Below are 6189 nucleotides of genomic sequence, written 5' to 3' on the forward strand. Positions count from 1 at the left end.
GGTAAAGGAGGATTGGAGATGGAATGATTGAAAGAGGTAGCAGAGCTTGCCAGCCACCATGGCTGCCATAGCCCTGAGGAGCAGCCTACTTGACCAGACCCAGAAGTGGGTCAGCTTGGCAGCTGAGATGCTATGTCCTCCAAGCAAGGAAGTGACTCATCTGTTGGCTGGAAGTACATTCAGTGGTGGCAAGAATGTCTATAGCTGGGGGCAGCTAGGTGGCACAGTGGATAAAGCACCAGCCCTGGATTCAGGAGGACCTGCATTCAAATCCGGCCTCAGACACTTGACACTTACTAGCTGTGTAACCTTGGGAAAGTCACTTAACCCTCACTGCCCTGCAAAAAGAAAAATCATCAGTGAATTGGGAATATCAAGCCAATAGCCTCAAAAAGCCCCACTGTCTCTGAGGAGTACCCCAAGAGTCACAGTCTGGGGACCCAACCACTACTGCACATGTGGACTGAGAGTGAGGCTGGAGGCTACTTATCATTGCTATATATACAGTGAAATATAATAAAAATCATATGTACATATGAGAGATGCAAGCAAAGTGCCATGTGGAAAGCTGGTCCAAAGCTTCTGTATAGGAGTCCTCTTTTGTGCTAACAAAGATTTGGAAACAAAGTAGATAATGCTATTAATAATGTTGGTGATGATGACAACAATGATGCCTGACATTGATATAATACAATATGCTAGGCACGAGGCGTTACAACTATTACCTCATTTGATCCTGTGGGGACCAATTTTTAATTGGGGAGTGTTAGCTAAGTGGCTCACCACAATATTGGGGCAAGGAAGGAGACTGGCAGCCTCCCTCAAAACAGAACAGGATTTATTTTAACAAGAACAAACTTAAAAAAAACAAACACAAACAGGATCAGTAGGATCAAGAGAAAGGAAATAAAATGGGGAAAGGGAAATTATACAACCTCAAAAGATACCACTGCCCAGGAATCAGCTGAGAATATGCAGCAGAACTCCTGTCCTTCCAGCGTCCAGCTAGAATGCCCAATTCTCCTCCCCCAATCCAAGAAAAACCCCACACAGCCCCAGCCAATGGGATGGCTGCTCTGACAGTCACATGACTGCCCTCACTAGGTTTCCAATCTTTATAATTTTGCCAGGCCCATGTAGGCCTCGGTGAGAGGTGCCACCTCAAATAACAATTCTTTACAATCCTCATAGCAACCCTGTGACATAATGGCTATTATTATCCCCATTTTACAAATTAGGAAACTAAGGAAAACAGGGCTTAGGCCATTTACCCAGGGTCACACAGCTAGTAAGTGTCTGAGGCCACACTTGAACTCAGGTCTTCTGGACTTCGGGCCTAGCATTCTATCCACTGTGCCATCTAATTGCCCCTAATTAGAAACTTATTAATTGGGTAATAGTTAACCATGTACCATAGTATGTGAATAATGCTTTAAGAGATAATGGGGGCAGCTAGGTGGCACAGTGGATAAAGCACCAACCCTGGATTCAGGACAACCTGAGTTCAAATCCAGCCTCTGACACTTGACACTTACTAGCTGTATGACCCCTGGGCAAGTCACTTAACCCCCATTGACCCATTTTAAAAAAACACAAACAAACAAAAAAAGAGATAATGATTATGATTAAACAGGAAAATATGGGAAGACTTCTACAAAACAATACAACAGGAAGTCATCAGAAGTAATAAAAAAACAATATAATTAATGACTTTTGTTGTTGCTTGGTCATTTAAGTCATGACTCCATTTGGTGTTTTTTTTTTTTAAGGTAAACCAACCATTTTATTTTCCTCTGATTAGTTCAGGAATTTTGACAGGCAGACAGAGCTTTACATTGGCTTTGGAGGGGGTCTGGGGGCAGCACCAGCAGGTCTGAAGCGGGGTGGGGGTGTCCGATCCTTTCGTGCCTCACGAGACCGATTCCTCACTACCTTGCTGTGGATCGCGCAGCTCACACAGTAATGCAGTTTCACATACAGTTTGGGGAGCACATAAGAGTCGAAAACACTGGCCTCGGAAATGTCCCTGACGGCCGGGGCTTCCACGATGTTTCGGATGACGAACTTCTTGATGGCCTTATCCTTGGGCACGCAGCGGGGCGCAGTTGGTGCAGCGGGTGGGCTGCACGTGGCCGCGGCCCTTCTTGGCGCGCCCGTTGTTCCTCCTCTTCTTGGTCATCTTGTAAGTCAGAAGCTGAAAAAGCCATTTGGTGTTTTCTTGGCAAAGATACTTGAGTGGTCTGCCATTTCCTTTTCCAGCTCATTTTACGGAAGAGATGGGGCAATAACAAAAGGAGGATAAAATGGTTAGGAGACAGAATGTGGGAAAAAGATGAGGAAGAGATCCTTTTATGCTTCATTCCAACTCAAACTCCTCCTGGCCTGTCCTTCATCCCTGGTTCTCATGTCCCAGAAACTGGTGTTGCACCCATGGCATTGGAATTCACTGTTGTAGCCTGGGCTATTTAATCTCTTCTGTTCCCAACCCTTCCCACCCCTAGGGCCTGCCTGATATCAAGGAGTGGAGGCTGGTCTATGGTGAAATCTGTCTTTTGCATTCATGTCCTTCTCAACTCTCCCTCAGATCTCTTTTACCACTATTGTGTCCTCTACTTTCTGCTTCATCAATCTCATTATCCAGGACCTGCTTCCTCTCATAGTATCCCATTTTTCCCACCCTTACCTCCATGTTTCTCAGGTCTAGGTACTTTGTGGTTTTCCTAAGTGATTATGACCTAATCCAACAATTTGACACTAGAGGACACTCTCAAAGCATTCTTTCCATTCCAAGTAATTTGTGCATATATGAAGATTTGGGACATGGGGGTGGGAGGGAACATTAGAAATAATTAAATGATTAATTTTACAGGTCTGGGAACTAAGGTGGAGTGATCTGACTTAGGGCACACAGATAGTGACAGCTAGAATTTCTTTTTGAGTAACTTTCAGTGCTCTATTCTTTTTTTTTTTGGTGAGGCAATTGGGGTTAAGTGACTTGCCTAGGGTCACACAGCTAGTAATTGTTAAGTGTCTGAGGTCAGATTTGAACTCAGGTCCTCCTGAATCCAGGGCTGGTGCTCTATCCACTATGCCACCTAGCTGCCCCTCAGTGCTCCATTCTAATGGTGGAGTCATTTCCCCTCTCTGGGCCTCAGTTTCCTTTTTTGTGAAACAATATTGGCTGATCCTTTCCACTTCTCACATCACTCTAGGACACTTTCTAGTGCTAACTTTCTTTGAGTCTGTAAACTTCAGACAAGACAATAAGAGCATTGTCATGAAAGATTTTAGGTTTCTTGGCCATGTGGAATCATACTTTGTAGTCAATACCCCTCTTACCTATAGGAAAGTACCCCTAGAACACCACCCCACAGAGGGGTTAAAATCCTGAGACCATGTTGATTCTCTAGTGTGAGTAAGGATATAGTTGGGGGAGGAGTCTGGGCTGGAACAATGTCTAGCCTTGGATCCCTTTTAAAGAACACAAATTAAGTTGCATGAATGAACGTTAAATAGGTCATTGTTACATAAGTTAATTCTTGTAATTTCTCAGAAAGTTCTAGAAGTATTTTTTTTTGGTAACAGTCATAACACCAATATCTTGTACTCACTATTTCAAAAATTATCTATGATGCACAAATCTGGAGACATCTCCATCCCAAATGTTCACATGGACTATTTGTACCCTACCTGTGGTAGTCTTCTAAGCTCATATTGAACTGATCAGCCACAGTCAAACTCACTGTACTTTGACCCCAACATAGTGATGTCATTGGTCCTCTTCAAGAATGAAGGACACAACAAAATCTCAAACACCTGGAAAGAGACAGCATTTAGAATTTAATAGTATGAGTAGTGCCCAAGACCTCATGCCTATGCTTTGTAATATGAATTTTGAAATACATATAGTTATACTTTATACATATATAAATTATGTATTTTTACATGTACTCTTTTTATATTTGTATTTATTAATTCTATTCTGTATATACTTATGATGTATTTATTTGTTCCACCTGCCCTACCCCACTCCCAATTAAGATGTAAGTTCCTCACCAATAGGGATTATTTCATATATTGTACTTGTATCTCCAGTGCCTCAAAATGTGCCAGACACTTAATAAATGCTTGTCAATTGATTGGAAAAGTCCCCATGATATATCTTAAGGGGAGATGGTGATTTTACCAACCAGACATTGAGCACTGGACCAGAAGTTGGGAGGACCTGAGTTCAAATATCACTTCATACACTTACTAGCTGTGTGACCCTGGGCAAGTCACTTAACTCCCATTGCCTTAAATATCCAGGACCATCTCCAGTCATCCTGATATATATCTTTTGTTGTTGTTTTTTTTTTGTGGGGGGGGGGCAATGGGGGTTAAGTGACTTGTCCAGGGTCACACAGCTAGTAAGTGTCAAGTGTCTGAGGCTGGATTTGAACTCAGGTCCTCCTGAATCCAGGGTCGGTGCTTTAATCACTGCACCATCTAGATGCCCTCCAGATGGCTCTGGAGAAAAGAGTGAGGTTGGTGACCTTGCACAGCTCTCCCTCACTTAAATCCAATTCAGTGCAAGTCGTGACATCACCCCTATGAATGAAGGACAAACAACAACATTCAGCTAATAAATTTAGAAGCTCTGCCTAGGATCAAAACTCTGAGAAACACAGAGAAAAGAGCAAACTCCATTAAAAGTGAGGCAAATATTTTTCTAATCATACTTTATTTACTTATCTATTCATTCATTCATTCGTTTATTTATTTATTTAGAATTTTCCCCAAGGTACATGTAAAAACAAATTTTCACATTGATTTTTTTTTTTTTGCAGGGAAATGGGGGTTAAGTGACTTCCCAAGGGTCACACAGCAGCTAGTAAGTGTCAAGTGTCTGAGGCCAGATTTAAACTCAGGTACTCCTGACTCCAGGGCCAGTGCTCTATCTACTGCACCACCTAGCTGCCCCTCACATTGATTTTTTTTTTTACATATAAGGTATTTTATTTTTTCTGTTACATGTACAGATAATTCTCAACTTTTGTTTATACGAGCTTTACAATTTCAGATTTTTCTCCCTCCCTCCCCTCCCTCCCCCCTCCCCTAGACAGCAGGTAATCTGATATAGGTTATAACTATATATCTATATATCTATATACATATACATATATCTATACACACATATATATACACATAATAACATTAATCCTATTTCTGCATTAGTCCTGTTATAAGAGAAAAAATCAGAGCAATGATGAAAAACCTCAAAATAGAAAAAAAACAACAGCACCAAAAACAAAAGAAATAGTATGGTTCATTCAGCATCTATACTCTACAGTTCTTTTTTTTTTTTTCTTGGATTTGGAGATCCTCTTCTATCATGAGTTCCCTGGAACTCTTCTGTACCATTGCATTGGTGAGAAGAAGTGTCCATCACACAACACTCAATGTTGATGATACTGTGTACAATGTTCTTCTGGTTCTGCTCATCTCACTCATCATCAGCTCACGTAAGACCCTCCAGGTTTCTCTGAACTCCTCCTGCTCATCATTTCTTACAGCACAATAGTATTCCATTGTATTCATATATCACAACTTGTCCAGCCATTCCCCAAATGATGGGCACCCCCTCAACTTCCAATTCCTTGCTACCACATAAAGAGCAGCTATAAATATTTTTGTACATGTGGGTCCCTTTCCCCTTTCCATGATTTCTTTGGGGAAAAGACCTAAAAGTGGTATTGCTGGGTCAAAGGGTATGCACAGCTTTATCGCCCTTTGGGCATAATTCCAAATTGCTTTCCAGAATGGTTGGATCTGTTTACAGCTCCACCAACAATCACATTGATTTTTAAAACTTCATGTTCCAAATTCTCTTCCTTTCTTCCTCGCCACCCCCCCTTAAGAACTCAAGCAACTCAATATAAGTTATACATGTGTAGTCGTGTAAAACATTTCCATATTAGTCAGGTTGTAAAAGAAAACAAAGTTTAGAAAGAGGAACTAACAAAAAATTATCCTTCAATCTGTATTCAGCTGCCATCAGTTCTTCCTCTGTAGAAGGATTGCATTTTTCATAAGTCCTTCTGATAGCATCCTGCTCATCATTTCTTACAGTCATTCCCCAATTGATGGGCATCACCCCAATTTCAAATTCAACTTTTTAAAAAAAATCTCTTTTAGGATACCAACCTA

General features: G+C 41.3%; 1 pseudogene; it reads right to left on the reverse strand.

The window, feature by feature from the left end:
• Positions 1–1754: 1754 nt before the first annotated feature.
• On the reverse strand, positions 1755–2185 carry LOC122731523 (annotated as a pseudogene).
• Positions 2186–6189: the final 4004 nt, after the last annotated feature.

This window comes from Dromiciops gliroides, chromosome 6 (assembly GCF_019393635.1).
Source record: "Dromiciops gliroides isolate mDroGli1 chromosome 6, mDroGli1.pri, whole genome shotgun sequence".
NCBI lineage: Eukaryota > Metazoa > Chordata > Mammalia > Microbiotheria > Microbiotheriidae > Dromiciops > Dromiciops gliroides.